This window comes from Octopus bimaculoides, chromosome 2 (assembly GCF_046866305.1).
Source record: "Octopus bimaculoides isolate indiv1 chromosome 2, ASM4686630v1, whole genome shotgun sequence".
Taxonomy (NCBI): Eukaryota; Metazoa; Mollusca; class Cephalopoda; order Octopoda; family Octopodidae; genus Octopus; species Octopus bimaculoides.
The window spans coordinates 126079265-126097757 of NC_142929.1; positions in this window are offsets into that span (position 1 = coordinate 126079265).

Genomic DNA, 18493 nt, shown 5'->3' on the forward strand with positions numbered 1-18493 from the left:
TGTGCGTTTGTCCTGAAAGGTTTATCCCGTATTGGAAATATATTCTGATTTATACGATATTGATTTCAGTTTTCATACCTCCAGAGTCGATAATGTTATAAAATGTATGGACCAATTACTTTGACTCTAGATCTCTGTCTCTTTCTCTGTCTCCCTTCTTCTCCCTCTCTCTGTCTCGCAGTCTCTCTGTTTCTCTCTCCCTGTCTCTATCCCTGTCTTCACTCAGTCTTCTATCTGTCTGTCTGTTTGTCTGTCTGCCTGTCTCTGTCTGTCTGTCTCTGTCTGTCTGTCTGTCTGTCTGTCTGTTTGCCTCCTCTCTCACTCTCTCTCTCTCTCTCTCTCTCTCTAATGACAGATATTGGTTTAGAGCATGTATCTGTAGACAAGAGCTGAAACAAACCAGCTGATAATATAGATTTAGAGTGACGATATTGACTTCTATTTCTGACCTAGTCATAGGAGAGAACGTGCGTGGCTTAGTGGTTAGGGTTGTCCAGCTCATGTTCTTTAGGTTGTGGCTTCGATTCTCAGCCCAGACAGCACTTTGTGTCCTTCGACAAATTATTTCATTTTATGTAGCTTCCTGCTAAATTCTACTCAACCCATCACTGTACCTTCTGCACCAATTATACAGTTTTGTTTCACTGAATGCAATTTCTTCTCGGGAAAATATATCAACTGTATTAAAATGTGTATGAGATTTTGTACATTGCGACTGTTGTAACTGCGGATATTTTAGAAGACATTAAAGTTGTCTTGCATCTTAAATTGAACTTCCGTTCACACAGCATTACAAATCCTCTTTAGCTTAAATCAGGAAAACTATTTTAAGTTAAACCATAAAATTGGCTAGGAACCAGGTACCTTTTATGGAAAGTACTAGCGTATTATCTTTATTGGCCACATTCCCCTATTAATGATCATATATAAACTTTGTTTCTAATTTCTAAGTTGTTTCTATTGATTTCATAAATCATTAATGAAATCTATGAATAACCACAGAGTGGTTCCCTCGACTAACTTGTTGAACTGCTATTTGATACTGGATGCAGGGAACCAACAACAATAGTAGCAATCTGGCGCAGTGCAAAACAACTGCAACAATAACCGAAAATACTTTTTGGTGTGGAGAATGTTATATTATGTAACAGGAAATGAAGTGCTTAACAAAATATTTGTGTGGATTCCATTTCTACTTACATCATATGGAAATGTTTACTTTGTTTTCACACCAACAAAAGTGTCTGTCTTTAGTTACATCCCAGTAGGACGTCTATCTGTAATTACACCCCGACAGGATTACTTCTTTTACCTGTAATTGTACGACAACAGAAGTTTCTACCTGTAATTACACCACAACAGTGTTGTTTACCTGTAATGGAACAACACTAATGATATTCATATCTAATAATATTCTAGATTCGGGTATTATTACTGTTATACATATCGACAGGACTGCTCCTAGGGCTGTTGACACCTTGAAAAGCTGAAATGCAGTACCTTGGCATAAATATTCTTTAAAATTTTCACGAAGAGTAAAAATTCTAAACGTAAGAATAAAGTATATATTCTAGTTTAATGAATCTAGGAATAAAGTTTTTATTACAATTATAGCATGGAAAGATAGGATAAAAAAAAAACGTATAAAAATCCTTTCCGAGTCATAGAACCTGTTTCCTGGTTTCTGTGGCGCATATACCCCCATCACCACTACCACCACCACTGGATATATGCTGTCACTGGATGGAACGCCGGTCTATCATAAGGTTGCTCATTTTTGCCAGGTAAGTGAACTGGAGCAACGTGAAAGGAAGTGTTTTGCTCTAGAACACAACATGTCGTCCAGTCCAGGAATTGAAACAACAATCTTACGATCATAACTCCAACACCTTAACCACTAATTTTGGTTTCAAATTTTGGCACAATATCGGTGGAGAGGGTTAGTTGATTACGTCGACCCCAGTACTCAACTGGTGCTTACTTTATTGACCCCGAAAGGACGAAAAGCAAAGTCAACCCCCGCAGCATTTGAACTTAGAACGTAAAGTTGAAAGAAACGCCGCTAAGCATTTTTCCGGCGCAGGAACGATTCTGCCTGATCGCCATCTTTAAAAGATCAGTGGTTTTGATAAGAAGAATTAGTCGATTGCATCGATTCCAGCATTTGATTGGGACTTTACTTTATGGACCCCACAGAGATGAAAGGCAAAAATTACATCAGCGGAATTTGAACTCAGACTATAAAAATCTGGAATAACCACCACAAAGTATTTTATCCGACACTCTAACAGTTCTGCCAATCCACCCATTTTTTTCGGTTTCTAAATTAAGCACAAGGCCAGTAATTTTGAGGTCAGGGAATAAAGGGTATAGTAAGTTGATACCATTCGTTTCAGCTTGCTGCAATGAAATATGTTTTAATATTGATTTCAAATTTTGGTACAAGGCCAACAATTTCAGGTGGGGTGGAGAGTGGGTAAGTTGTCTATATCGACAACAGAGCTCACCTGGTACTTATTTTTTCGACCCTGAAAGGTTGAAAGGAAAAGCTAGCCTCGTCGGAATTTGAACTCAAAACGTAAAGACGGACGAAATGCCGCTAAGCATTTTGCCTGGCGTATTAACGATTCTTTTCTACACTAGGCACAAGGCCGGAAATTTTGTGGGAGGGGGCCAGTCGATTAGATCGACCCCAGTACGCAACTGGTACTTAATTTATCGACCCCGAAAGGATGAAAGGCAAAGTCGACCTCGGCGGAATTTGAACTCAGAACGTAACGGCAGACGAAATACCGCTAAGCATTTCGCCCTCTGTGCTAACGTTTCTTATTTCTTTATTGCCCACAAGGGGCTAAACATAAAGGGGACAAACAAGGACAGACAAACGGATTAAGTCGATTATATCGACCCCAGTGCGTAACTGGTACTTATTTAATCGACCCCGAAAGGATCGATTAACGTCGTGCTAACGTTTCTGCCAGCTCGCTGCTTTAGTCGAATTAAATAAAAAAGAAGGAAAAGACGAAGCAAGTTCAGATAATCTTGGAGTAAATTAAACTGTAGTTATGTAAATAAAATATTGTAGAAATCTTTGTTTTGATTTGTGTGTACTCACGCGGATAGATTTTGAATTTAAATTCATTTTGTCATTTGGTATACGCCTAGAATGTAGCGTTAACATATGAATGGCGAAAGTCACTTTCACAACAACGATAGCTTGTCACAAGCTGCAAGTACTAGGATTTCACGAAGCGTCAAACAGCGAACCAAAGGGAGGCCATGCAGAAAAGTCTGCACTTGAAACTCGAAATACTGACTGGTGCTGGATTGAAAAAATTGGGAATCCGTTGCTGCTGCACTTACCGTTAAGAAAACAGTATATATTTGGATATGTAGAAGTTGTGTATCGCATATGCACTGAGGTGTCTGTGAAAAAATAAAGAAAATAAGAGATAAACATATCGAGTCACTCGTTGAGTGGTTGAGCAAACGCCCATAATTAACACTGAAAAATCTTTGCAAATGTTTACCTTCAACATAAATGAGCGGATCGCAAGGGAGACTATGTTGAAAAATAAAAAAGTTCATTTGGTCTTATTCCATGAGAGTATCCTGGTCAGCCTATGAACTTTTCAGCCGACCCTCGTAGTGACTGACTGAGTTCAAAGAATGTATGTATGATGCGTTTATGCATGCATGTATGTACGTGTGCATGTATGTATGTATGTATGTATGTATGTATGTATGTATGTATGTATGTATGTATGATTTCTTTTCAGAAACTCAAGCAGATCAGGTCAGACTGGGTATCACAAGAAACCCAAATCTCTCTATGTATGAGACCTTTGTTCTTGCAGCCCTGCTTTGGGCATGATGCGTGAACAACCTAAAGGCATCGGATCAAGCAGTTGGACAGGTTTCATCAGTATTGTATCGGGCGCATCCTGAACACGAAATGGTTTTCTTATACACCTGATGCTGTTATACTTGAGAAAGTGGATAGCACCAAAACTAAGGAAAATATGATTTTGAACCAGATGTGTTCGGCTGGTTATAGTGTCAGAATGGAAAGTGGATGAATCCTTAAAAAGATCTTTTTGGGGAAGCTAATCAGAGGGAAAAAGCCACAACATAAACCAAGGAAGCGATTTAAGGATACGATATTATGCACAACGCGGTGTAAATAAAAAAAGAAAATGGACAAACTGAAATATTACAAAGGCTCTGAACCAAAATCATAAAGGAATTCTTTCTATGCATTTACGTGAGCAGGAAAGAAGAAGCCATCTTCTAAAGGGCAGTTTCACTGTTTGTTGAGCGTTCCTCAGAACTATGATAGTTAGCCTATTCGCATGTCTTTGTGAATGACGGTTCGTCGTTAATTAAGCAGTATAAGGCAGCAAGCTGGTAGAATCGTTAGCGCGTCGGGCGAAATGCTTAGCGGTATTTCGCCCGTCGCTACGTTCTGAGTTCAAATTCCGCCGAGATCGACTTAGCTTTTCCTCCTTTCGGGGTCGATTAATTAAGTACCAGTTACGTACTGGGGTCGATGTAATCGACTTAATCCGCTCCCCCAAGCTGCCCTTGTGGCAAAAATTTGAAATCATTAATTAAATAGTATCTCTTTCATGCGCATTACAGCGTAAATCAGCAGAAGTGGACTGTGGTAAGAAGCTTGCTTCCCAACCACATGGTTCCATGTTCAGTCCCACTGCGTGCCATCTTCGGCAAGTATCTTCTACTATAGCCTCGGGCCGACCAAAGCCTTATGAGTGGATTTGGCAGACGGAAACTGAAAGAAGCCCATCGTATATGTATATGTATATATATATATGTGTGTGTGTGTCTTTGTATCTGTGTTTGTGCCCCGACCACCGCTTGACAACCGGTGTTGGTGTGTTTGTGTCCCGTAACTCAGCGGATCGGTAAGAGAGACTGCTAGAATAAATACCAGGTTTTTAAAAAGTTACTGGGATCGATTCATTTGACTAAAAATTCAAGGCGGTGCTCCAGCATGGCCGCAGTCTGGTGACTGAAATAGGTAAAAGAATATAAGAAAGAATATTTAAATATTCTTTTCTACTCTAGGCACAAGGCCCGAAATTTTTGGGAAGGGGTCAGTCGATTAGATCGACCTCAGTGCACAACTGGTACTAAATTTATCGACCCCGAAAGAATGACAGGCAAAGTCGATCTCAGCGGAATTTAAACTCAGAACGGAAAGACGGACGCTAAACATTTCGCCTGGCGTGCTAACCTTTCTGCCAGCTCGCTGCCTTCAGAATATTTAAATATTATAAAGCCTCTCTCTGGATGAACTAAGAATGTAAACACATTGTTTGTATGGATAAACGAAAAAATAGGGAGGGTAAGTTTATACATTCAATGGATTACTGAACAAGTTTTGAGAAGTTGTCTGATGAGCTTGGGAGTTGCATAGTGCATTGCAGAATCTAAATAACTGCATTACGCTTACATCAAAATAAAAACTCTTAATGAAACAACTGTAGCAACACTTGAAAACTTATAAGTTTGTTTTTATTATTATTTTGTGCCACTTTCGAAGTTTTATTCCTCCTTGAATACCATTGGAATTGTGGATTACTCAGTAGCAGTGTAGTGTCTTGATCGATGTCTTCTGTGCTAGGATAATGGATTACTTCACTGTCTGCTCTGCATGATCCTGTTTAGCCTATTTGTGGTGTGCTTCACTTTGGTATGCCTTAATTCTTTATAGATCCGTTTTAATCGATGTGTATGCGTGCGTGCGTGTGTGTGTGTATGTGTGTGTGTGCGTGTGTGCGTGTGTGTGTGTGAGTGTGTGTGTGTGTGTGTGTGTGTGCGTGTGTGCGTGTGTGCGCGTATTAAGTTTATCTTGAAACGTTTCATAGTTGGTTTGCCACTCTTCAAAGGATAAGTGCTTCAGTCATGAAACATGTCTGTTAAGGCAACCAGCCAGATATATAAACAAAGGCCACAGAATGTCTCTAGGCAAGAAGAGACATTCATCATAAACTGCGTAATCATCTGTTATCTATACGCATTGAATATATACGTTGCATCGTATAGTCACTACAATTAGAGACTTCACTAAGTCGGAAAGCACGATTTGTATAAATAGCGCATTACTTTCAAGTACTTTTAATTCATTATTGATATACTAAGCAGCGTTATATTTTTTGCTGTAATTATACTTTAGAGTAAATCTATTATAGAAGTACAATTTGTAGCAGACACTACAAATGTAATTGGATACACCAGTCAAATGTAAATAAATACCTAGACAGTAATTCTGTGTAGAAACTATCTCTCTCTCTCTCACACACACACACGCACACTCACACACACATACGCGCGCGCACACGCACACACGCACACGCACACGCGCACACACACACATACACACCAATAGACATATCTGCAATACAATTTGTTTGACGCCTTCTGTACTATTTGACATTCGTTAGTAGTACGTCAATTTATAAAGTACTAGGGCAATGTTCTGATGCCAATAATTTCTGTTTTGCCTGTTGTCTGTAACTTGAGATATGCTCGACGGGATTATAACTTTCATAAAATAATTTTGCAGTCTTTCTTTGAAACACTCGTCATTTCTGGTTTCATTTTACATCTCAAACATCTGGAGCATGATGAGATTTATGAGTGGATGTGGAATAAAAGGGGGAGAGGTATAGCAAGTCGAAAGTTAAATCGTTCGCGTTTTCACGAAAGAAAAAAAAAATTCGATTCATTCCTTTATAGGAATGACTCAACACTATATACTAGCTGACTATAACTAGCGAACGGGAACTACAGCAAATAGCAGTAAAATCGCATTCAAATCACATCCAACCGTTTCAAAGAAAGAAATGCCATATTGGATAATGCATTCACGATATATCCCTCAAAATACAAGATGGTCACGGTTGGAACGCTTTTGAACTTAAGTCTGCTCGATTAGGGCTGAATTGGGATTAAGCAACAACAACAATTAGCCTGTGACAAATTTCAGCTCTTTTCTACCGCTTGCCTTTTTCAATTTGAGGTTACGATCGGTGTGAATAAATGTATCTTTGACAAAAAGTTAGTCACTTAAATACATGGGTACCGTGACTGATAATAAAAGGGAATGTTTGAAAGAATCAATGACAAATGGACCTCAGTGTTTCTCAAACATTTTTTCACCATCGTTCCCATCCTTTTGTTAACATTTCGATGTAGCCTTGCTACGCTCCAGCAATATTATATCACCACATACGGCGGCGAGCTGACAGAATCGTTAGCACGCCGCGTAAAATGCTTAGCGGCCGGCATTTCTTTCGTCTTTACGTTCTGAGTTCAAATGCCGCCGGGGTCAACTTTGCATATTATCCTTTTGGGGCCGATAAAAGGAGTACCAATTGACCAATGGCGGGTCGATGTAATCGGTTTACTTCCTCCCCAGAAATTTCTGGTCTTGTGCCAAAATTTGAAATCAATATTAAATCTCCACATGTACATCTGTGTATTTATAGGTACAAGTCAGGACGTTACCGAACGCTAAAGGTGCGTAGTCGTCTTTATCGCACGTATAGATTTACCCTCAAATTTTGATAACTTCTTTTAAATTATACTTTCGTTTATTGCTTATAATTTACCTGCAAAGGTAGTATATATTCTGTTTTGTCTTTTTACTTATTTACATCTTGAAGTCTAGTATAATTATTGATGTTGTCAAGGCGGTAAGCTGGTAGAATCGTTAACGCGTCCGACAAAATGCTTCGACTTTTTACTCTTCTGAGTTCAAATTCCATCGATGCCAATTAAGCCTTTCATCTTTTCAGGGTCACCCTGTCGGGACCAAGTACTGGGGTCGATGTAATCGACGAATCTTCTCCCCGCAAACTTCAGGCCTTGTACCAAAATTTGAAAAGGTTATTGTTGATGTTGTCATTGCTAATGTCATTGTCTTTGTTGTCGTGATTGTGGCTACAATTAGTTTATCATAATATTACATTTTTAAAAATTACTATTTAAATAGGAGATAAAGGAAAAAAGACTGTTCAGATCCATTAATTACTTCCCTTATTGCAACTTTTGCCTCAAGTACCTACACAAAACATTCCACCGCTCCCATCAAGGTATGTACCATCCATTTTGGGAAAGAACTTTTAACTGATAGCGCAGTAATCGTACTCTTAATGAGTCTGCTTCTCCTAAATCCGCTTTACGCCTATATGCGTACAGATATGGCAACGAGTAGAGCTTTATGTGGTCTTACGATCTGCGAGAAGTAGCACCCAAATTCACTCAAATCATATTTGCCACATCACGAAAGGATGGGTACATTTGCCAATACAGTCTCAGATACAAAAAAAAAAAGATAAAAAAACCGGATGGTCATTGATGAAATGTAATTTCTTCACTTGCTGGATTTGTATGGAGGGCATGACCTTCTAGTGCCTCCCCACTTTCCGAGACCAGTGTAAACTGTTACAAGAGAAACATTAAAACGTCCGATGTCAAATAAGTCAAGGTCGAATCATCGACGCCAAATAAGCTGTGCCAAAACGTCTATTCGACTCATTCAAGAAAAAGATGAAGAGAGGGAGAGAGAGAGAGAGAGGGGGGGATGGAGGGACGAGAAGAGGGAGGAGGGAGAGAGGGAGACCCTGAGGACCGCCGTTTTAGAGAGGAAGGAGTGACTTTTTATTATAGGTGTACTCAATCATGGCTGATCTGTGATAAAAGTACAACAGACCTGCAGAATTGAATTGGACTGTGGAGAGAATACAAAATGTTCAGGATGCCAAACTGCGCTGCATACAATTCATCCTCACATGGTAGTAAGTAAGTCGGAATATAGTCAGCTTAGATGACTCTCTTACTATCAGCGTGTCATAAATCTGCCTCATCATAGTTGACGCGGAGTCACACAACATTAAACTTTATAAAAAACGAATGACGGTCATAATTGAAGTGCCCTTGACTATAGTTCTTCGGATTTTATCCGGTTTTAAACAACACAATACCTTCAGTGAGAAAACTTAGGCAAACATAAAAAGACAGCCATCACTTTTACCAGGAATCATTAACAGGGACCTTCTACGTAGAGTTACTCTGTGTGCTGTGTGTCGAGTTTTGTTTTCGTCAATAGAGCAGCTTTTGTTGACGAGGGCAGCGTGTCCTGCTGTTAAAAGGTAATATGATCTAGAAGTGGGTGTCTTCATATTTAAAGAATCAAGATATTAGATAATGAAGACAAACCCGTTGGGACCCGCGTTGTGTAGCTACACAGCCTCCAGCCTCACTCACGTACAGACAAAAAAATGGAAGTAAAATATGAGGCAAAATAGAAAGCAATGTATAAGTGAGAGAAAATAAGAAAGAATACAAAGAGATTTTGAATGCAACAAAATTGAAGCATGAATGAAACATGGAAGCTGTATTATGGTAAAAACAGGAACATCAATAAATGTAGGAATAGACTAAGCTGAAAGAAAACCTCACCAATAAAGATAATTAACATGCAGGAAGACATGATAATTTAATGTAAAGGAGGTTTTAATAAAACAAAATTGCAGTGTATTAGATATGGACGTGAAAAGCTGTATGATGGTAAAAACAGGAATGTGAATACATGTAGGAATAATCAGAAAGAAGGCACATCAATAAAGGTAATTAACATGTAAGAGACATGAGATAATTTAATATCGGTAATTCCAACGGTTTTTTTTTTATTCCCCACCCTTTATGAATCATTCAATCAGCCAAAATTCCCATCACTCATTCATTTGTATAGGCAAATATTTAATCATTGGAACTTTTTTCATCTTATCGTTTATATTTTACTTGTTTCAGCTCTGGGACTGCGGCCAAGCTGGGGCACTGCTCTGAAGAATTTAATCGGACAAATCAACTCCAGTCCTTTTTTTTAAGGCTACTACTTATTTTGTTGGTCCCTTAGGTGGTGGGGACAAACATAGCACATATACAAAGTCATACACACAGACATATATATATATATATATATATATATATATATATATATATATATATATATATACACGACGGGTTTCCACTCTGTTTCCGTCTACCAAATCCACTCACAAGGCTTTGGTCGGCTGAAGCTATAGTAGAAGACTATAGGTATCGCGCAATAGGACTGAACCCAAAACCACATGATTGTGAAATAAGCTTCTTAACTACATAGCTACACCTATGCCTCTTCAGATATTTTGCCTGGTTTCTGTTCATTAATACTTCAACTGCAGCCACGCATAATTTCGTAGTTATCTTCAGTAAAAAAAAAAAACGCCTTCCTTGCGCTATTCAGTGAGCTTCTCTACAGGGTTACGCTGCCTGCGAGAAATAACAGCCAGATTCCTCTCAAATTACACCTTACAGTGTTAGAAAAGGAAGAACAAATAGTCATAGACACACAATGCCCGAGAAAATAAACGGGATAGACACAACTGGAATGTCACTGGAATACCATTGATAAAGAATGGCCAAGAAAAGAAAAGAATGATAGTCATAGAATTCCAATGAAATGTCACACTGTTTAAGAAAAAAGATGGGATGGTCACGGCTGGAATGTCATTAGAATGCCATTTCTATTCAGATAGACAATTTACTTACGAATAGGCCATTCATTATAGGATCTGGTCAATCAAGGTTGACTTGGCCCTAAGCAACAACAATTAGCTTCGGGAAAAGATTAGGTTGTCCAACTATATCTAACATATGGTTGTCAAATAAATTCGTTTTTATCTTTCTTTTTTTTCTACTTGGTACTCCATCATCATATTTCTGAAAAAAGCTAAAAGTTGTAGAGGAAGAACAGAGCTACAAAAACCCCCACAAAACCCAAAACTAAAACACTACGATAAAAATACTTTTCGTCTTAATTCAGATAACATCGAAGAGAATTAAACTAAACAGAAAACAACGAACGAATTTATATGACAATTCAATTCATAACTATTTGGTTTTAAAGCAAATTTACATAAGGAAAGCTCTTGGCCAAGTGGTTAGAAATGTCTAGCTCACGATCATAAGATTGTTAGTTCGATTCCAATGCCGAACGTGCGTTCTTGAATAAGGCATTTTATTTCACATTACTTCAATTAACTCAGTTGTAATGAGTATCAGTTTCAAGCAACAAGCAGCGTATTTAATTAGCTCTTTCAATACATAATTAAAACTAATTTATGTAATCAAGGCACGTGGTCTCGTGGTTGCTCGAGTCTCTTCATCTGTAATGAGTAACATTCAGATGCTAGTGCAATCCTCAGCCCGCTGGGTCAAGGAATGAGGAAGCCGAATGGATGCCAATGCTTGCTCACAACTAAATAATTAGTGAAAACAATAAGCGAAAGCATGGAACATGTTATCAAGTTATACTCGTTCGCAAGTAACGACTGGATGTTCTCTAATTTATACCAGTTTCAAATTTTGGCACATGGCTAGCAAGTTCGGTGAAGGAGTTAAGTCGATCACATCAACCCCAGTGTTCAACTGGTAATTGTTTTATCGACTCCGAAAGGAGGAAAAGCAAAGTCGACTTCGGTGAAAATTGAACTCAGAACGTAAAGACGGACGAAATGCCGCTAAGCATTTTGCCTGATATGCTAACAATGCTGCCAGCTCACTGTCTTGTACTAATTTATATAAAAAGTAATTTACGACAGTTCGTAAGGGGGTGAAATGGCAAAATTCGTTAGAGCGTTTCTCAACCTTTTTACCCTTGCGTAACCCTTGAAATAAATTACATGTCCCAAGGAACCCCTGCACAAAAAAGTTATATGCCATATCTTTCTCATATTTTTTCATCGTAGTTCACGTGGTATATATATATATATATATATATATATATATATATATATATATATATATATATATATATATATATATATATATATATATATAATACAAAATGGGACATTAGATTCATTGGAAGAAAGCAGCGAATGTATACGAAAACAAGGACGGAAAAAAAACGGATAATGTTACACAAATACAAATAACAGGACATAACAACAGGTGTCTTTCGACTAAGGACGAATTAAATTAAGCTGGCGTGTGTGGCAGCAAAGCCTTACGGCAGGGACATAAGATTTCACAGGCACAGGGCGGAATATAGATGTTGCACGGACGACGGCCGAACCAAGAAAGAAAGTCCAGGCTCGGCCGAACACCGGTCACGTGGGGAGAGAAGAGAGAGGGGAAGAGCCAGAGGGACAGGAGAATTAAGGAGGGGCGAGGGTGTGCATAAATTAAAGAAATCACTAAATGTATCCCCAATGGTTGTTATATTTTTTTGATAACAATAGGATGATAACATAATAGGATGATGTCTATAGTACAATATTACAATAACCAATAGTACGTTGTGCATGTATAATAATATTGGGTTGTCCGGAAAATTCGTGCCGATTTTTAAAGGAAAGAAAAAGGTCAATAAATACTTGCCATTACATTTTTAATCAACCAAATATGAACCATTTTGTTGCACAATGCGCCTCCATCGTTCCTTTAACTTGAAAATACCCTCTTCCCAGAATTGAGGTGGTTTCATGGCAAATAAGTCGAAAGGTAAGCTACTATAAATCGGCACGAACTTTCCGAACAACCCAATATTACGATCATGAAATTAGCATTAGCTTATCTCACTCTTACTCGCGGAAACCCTAGGAACCTTTTGCGGAACCCTACGGTTCCGGGGAACTCCAGACAAACTGCTTAGCGGTATTTCTTCGGGTTCTTTAAGTTCTGAGCTCAAATCCCACCGGGGTTAACTTTGCCTTTCTTGCTTCTGGAGTCGATGAAATAAAGTACCAGTCAAGTTCCGGGGTCAATGTAATTGACTAGCTCTTTCCTTGTGCCTACATTAGGAACAATTAGTGACATTTCGAGTAAGTTGAATTTTTTCTTTCATAAGTGCAGGCGTGACTCTGTGATTAAGAAGCTGGCTTTGAAACCACGAGGTATTGGGTTCAGTTCCACTGCGATAGCCCCGAGCCAACTAATGCCTAATAAGAGAATTTGATAGACAGAAATGTGTAGAAGCCCGTCGCATGTGTGTGTGTGTGTGTGTGTGTCTGTGTTCGCCTCCTCACAGCTTGACGACCGGTGTTGGTTTGCTTACGTTCCCGTAACAGTGCAGTTCGGCAAAAAAAAATCCCGACAGATTAAGTGCCAGACTTTTAAAATCAAGACGTACTGTGGTCTAGCTGTTCGTCTAAATAAACCCTTTCAGGGTATTGCCCCAGGATGGTCGCAGTCCAATAGCTGAAATAAGAAGTAAAAGAGTAAAGGCAAATAGTACTTTATCAATACATAATCGAAAGTTCAATATGAAAAGCTATTATTACTTTCAAGAATGTGCTGTTTTTTTTTGTTCTTTATTATATAAAACGAGAACAATTTCTCGTGAACTAGATTATATATATAACCATCCCTTTAATGATTATGACATTTCACTTTGGCTTAAGCCATTTAATTGCTACCATTCAGGAATAATAATAATGATAACAATAATAATGATAATAATAATAATAATAATAATAATAGTAATAATAATAATAATAATAATAATAATAATAATAATAATGATAATAATAATAATAATAATAATAATAATAATAATAATAATAATAATGATAATAATAATAATAATAATAATGATAATAATGATAATAATGATAATAATAATAATAATGATAATAATAATAATAATAATAATAATAATGATAATAAAAAAATTCCCCAATTACCCAGAATTACAGTTAATAGTCGTTTGTTCATTATGTTTTTGAGAGGTATTTGGTATTTTTGGTTGTTTGTTTTTTTAGTCTTCGTTGTTAGTAATGTTTTAACTGTTTTTTTTTTCTTCCAACAGAAAAATAAAGGCGTAAATCATTTCAACAGAGAGAAAGAGAAAGAAAGTGAGAGAAAGAGAGAGGGGGGAGAGGGAGAAAGATAGATGGGGCGGGAAAGAGAAAAATGGGAGGGGGGGGGGCGAATAGCCTGGTTAAGGGTGGCTGAACTGAGTAAACAATAAAAATAACTTCGCCGACTACCAAATATCATTTGCCTCAACAGCACCACCCATCATTATTATTGTGGCTGTTGTTGGCATTGTTATTGTAATTGTTGTTGTTGTTGCTCTTCTTCTTCTTCTTCTTCTTCTTCTTCTTCTTCTTCTTCTTCCTCCTCCAGACATATAGACGTGCCTGTTACATAATAATACTATCTGCTTGTTGGCTTGTTTGCGCGCGTGGGTGCGTGTGTGGAAGGGAATTTTTCTGTGATGTCTTCTTACTCGAACCTTAAATAAGTTCTGTGATCCAATGCATATAGAAGTTCCCAATTCACTATTCACAATTCACTGTGAATACTGTTAAAAGTCGTTATTTAGCATTTCCCATCTCTCTTATTCAATAAGAAACCAAATAATTCTCGCTTGATAAACGCCTGCATAACTTCAATAATAACTATTTGCTGCAATTCAAACACAATTCGGTCTGTTTCGCTCCCTTACATTCTACCTCTCCACTCCTCTTTTGTAATTGCCTTATTCATTGTATAGGGTTCTCGCCGATCAGATTACTTTACCTTATTTGGGTTCTGATTATTCATTGTAACTATGATCCTTTAACAATTATACCTGTTCTAATGTAACAAAAGTTGCTTTTACATATTTACAATTGATAAAATTTAGGCAGCACAAACTAAATCTTGTTTAGAAATGACTTTTTTTTTTTAATATAAAGAAATGTGTTAGTTTTCGGAAATCGAAAGAAACGATACAACTTCAAAGGTGCATAGTTATTATAATTATTTACGTATTATTCATAAACATCAGTGATCTTTTTAAACCGGGTTGTCGCGACACCCTTGTCTACCACAGACATACATATACGTATATACATGCATACACGCATATGTTTTACAACCCCCACCCACCCCACACACACATTTATGTCCGACGAACGGGAACGTGAAACTCTGAGTAACAGATTTTGTGATGTCTTTGCAGCTTTATAAATACAGTCATCGAGTACTATTTTTACCACCTTATTTCACATCTATGTGCTTACTCTGGTATATATATATATATATATATATATATATGGGAGAATATACAAATAATAACAACAGACGAGGACAGGTGGTGTAAATAACAAAAGTATATATATATATATATATATATATGTTGTTGTTGTTGCTCTTCTTCTTCTTCTTCTTCTTCTTCTTCTTCTTCTTCTTCTTCTTCTTCTTCTTCTTCTTCTTCTTCTTCTTCTTCTTCTTCTTCTTCTTCTTCTTCTTCCTCCTCCAGACATATAGACGTGCCTGTTACATAATAATACTATCTGCTTGTTGGCTTGTTTGCGCGCGTGGGTGCATATATATATATATATATATATATATAGTGGCCATCCCGAAATACAATATCTGTTGAAACACACGGTCTCACATCAGTAATCTTGCAGCACAAATTCATAAACGTATATATATATATATATATATATATATATATATATATATATATATATATATATATATATATATATATATATATATACATACATACATACACACACACACACACACACACACACACACACACACACTTCACGGTGGTGCACCAGCATGACCGCAGCCACTTGGCTGAAACACATAAATAAATAAATATATATGAAAACTATTCACTTCAGAATGAAGACATGACGTGACTTTAGCCACCATGTTATATATGTTTTTGTCTTTATTTATACTTAAAGCTCAGGTTTTTGCTTTCTATTCATAAAGCATGTATTGTGGCTGTGATTACATCGAGCACTTCCATGTATTTCTCTGTGATGTAACAAATGATAGATGTGTCTTATAGCTCAACAATGAGACATTCAAGTTGGTTATGCTTTTCTCATTTCTATAGCCTATTGTACCACTTCTCTACAATTATTACATGCCGTAAGAAAGACAGTAGTTACGTAAAATTTTCTTCTTTTAGCAATAATTTGTATCTTTGCCTTTATAGCTTACAATTTATGTAACGGTTCCTTGAAATTAGTGTTTATTTTCTCTGTAGAACTGAATTTGATTGTTTTGTGGTTGTTTGGCACCAGATGATCCTAAACCACACAAAAATATTCCAACCGTGAACATCATTCGTTTTATACGGCATAGTGTACATTTACTCTTTTACTCATTTACTCTTTTACTTGTTTCAGTCATTTGACTGCGGCCATGCTGGAGCACCACCTTTAGTCGAGCAAATCGACCCCAGGACTTATTCTTTGGAAGCCTAGTACTTATTCTATCGTTCGCTTTTTGCCGAACCGCTAAGTTACGGGGACGTAAATACACCAGCATCGGTTGTCAAGCGATGGTGGGGGGACAAACACAGACACGCAAACACACATACATATATATATATACACACATATATACGACGGGCTTCTTTCAGTTTCTGTCTACCAAATCCACTCACAAGGCTTTGGTCGGCCCGAGGCTATATTAGAAGACACTTGCCCAAGGTGCCGCGCAGTAGGACTGAACCCGGAACCATGTGGTTGGTAAGCAAGCTACTTACCACACAGCCACTCCTGCGCCTTTGACAACGTTATACAATGTGTTCTTCTGATTTTAGACAACCGGTTATGATTTAGACGAGATATGGTTGCTATCTATGGTTGCAAGTCCAACGATCACGTAGAAGCTCCCGCGTTAAACTAAGATTCTCTGCGTTACCAAATCTCCCTGCATTACAGGAGGATCCTTTGTTAGAGAAAGAGTCATATGACTGCAAATTCATTGTTTTGTTCTAAATTTAGCAGATCTGCAACATGGAGTTTGGGAAATAAAAGTCTTGGAAATATTTTCCAGTTCAGCATTATCGATATTGGATATGAAATTTCGAGATGTATATTGTTTGATATCGTTTATGCTGGGATACCGCATTGAACAGTTTAGTAGAACATATCGACACCGATACTTATTTTAAGTCTGGTGTTTATCGGTCTCTTTTGCCGAACCGCTACTTTACGGAGATGTAAACAAGCCAACATCAATTATCAAGAGGTGGTGCTGTAATACATATGCATACACACACGCATCTATCTATCTATCTATCTATCTATCTATCTATCTATCTATCTATCTATCTATCTATCTATCTATCTGCCTGTCTGTCTGTCTGTCTGTCAGTGTGTGTGTGTGTGTGTGTGTGTGTGTGTGTGTGTGTATGTGTGTGTAGACGACCGGCTTCTACGCAGTGGCCATCGTCGGCCCGGCGGCTATACTAGAAAGCACTTGCATAAGGTGCTGCGCAATGGAACTGAATTTGAAACCATGTGTTTGTTCAGTAGTAGAGACACGCAAATATAAAATGCCTGCTGCTTCAGTTTGTGCTAACTTTTAAGGCTCCAGAAGTGATCGACCTATCTTTAGTGCTCGTCATATTTTCTGATGACTTAGAATTCAAGCCATGTGGTGGCCATTTTAAAAAATAATACAAAATATTGTGAGCGACTACATGGAAACGACATTATACACACTTATGAATTTAGGTCAGATAGATTCGTGAGTTCAAGTTGATCGGAACCACTTCAATCCATTTATATCTTCGTTGGCTACCTGGTAGAATTGTTAGAGCATCCAGAAAATGCGTTGCGGTATTTCCTTTCGACTATTTACATTCTGAGTGAAAATCCTCCCAACACTTGACTACAATGTTGCTTCCTTACGTCCACATAACAAAGCGGTTCGACAGAACGGACTGACAGAATAAGTACTAGACTTAAGATATATGTACTGGGGTCGATTTGTTCGACTAAATACTCCATGGCGTAATTTAAGTCTGACCGCAGTCCAGTGACTGAAACAATTAAAGATAAACGTAGATTAATATTCCTGGAGAGAACATAAATGTCACAAAATTTTTCGCTTGCCCATACGAGGAAAGAAGCAATATACAACGAAATAAGGACTCTAAATTGAAAGAGTGAATTCATATTCATGTATTGAAGCTATTTAACTTAGTCAGTCCGTTAAGATATATGCGTAAAATCATTAGTGAAGGAGTGTGGCATAGTGGCTACGATGCTGCACTCTCGATCGCAAGATCGCGGCTTCAATTCCCAGACTGGATGATATGTTTAGTTGTTGAGCAAAACACTTTATTTCACGTGACTCAAGTCCACTCAGCTGTAAACGAACAACTCTGTAACAAACTGACGTCCTGTTCAGCGCGAATGTTGCCAACACGGTACACATACTTCATGGAAACCAGTTAACTGGTTTCCAAGGACTCGAGATGGTACCTAATTTTTTTAAAATCGCGTAAGACTCCAGCAGGTAAAGTTAAATATCTTGTATTCGTCCTAAAAAACAAGGTTAGTATTAGCAAGAACATTGTCTTTTTTTTTTTTATCTATTTCGAAAATAAACTTTCCCTCGATGTTGGCATGCATTTCTGTTCAGAGTTCATATATCCGAAACATAGAGT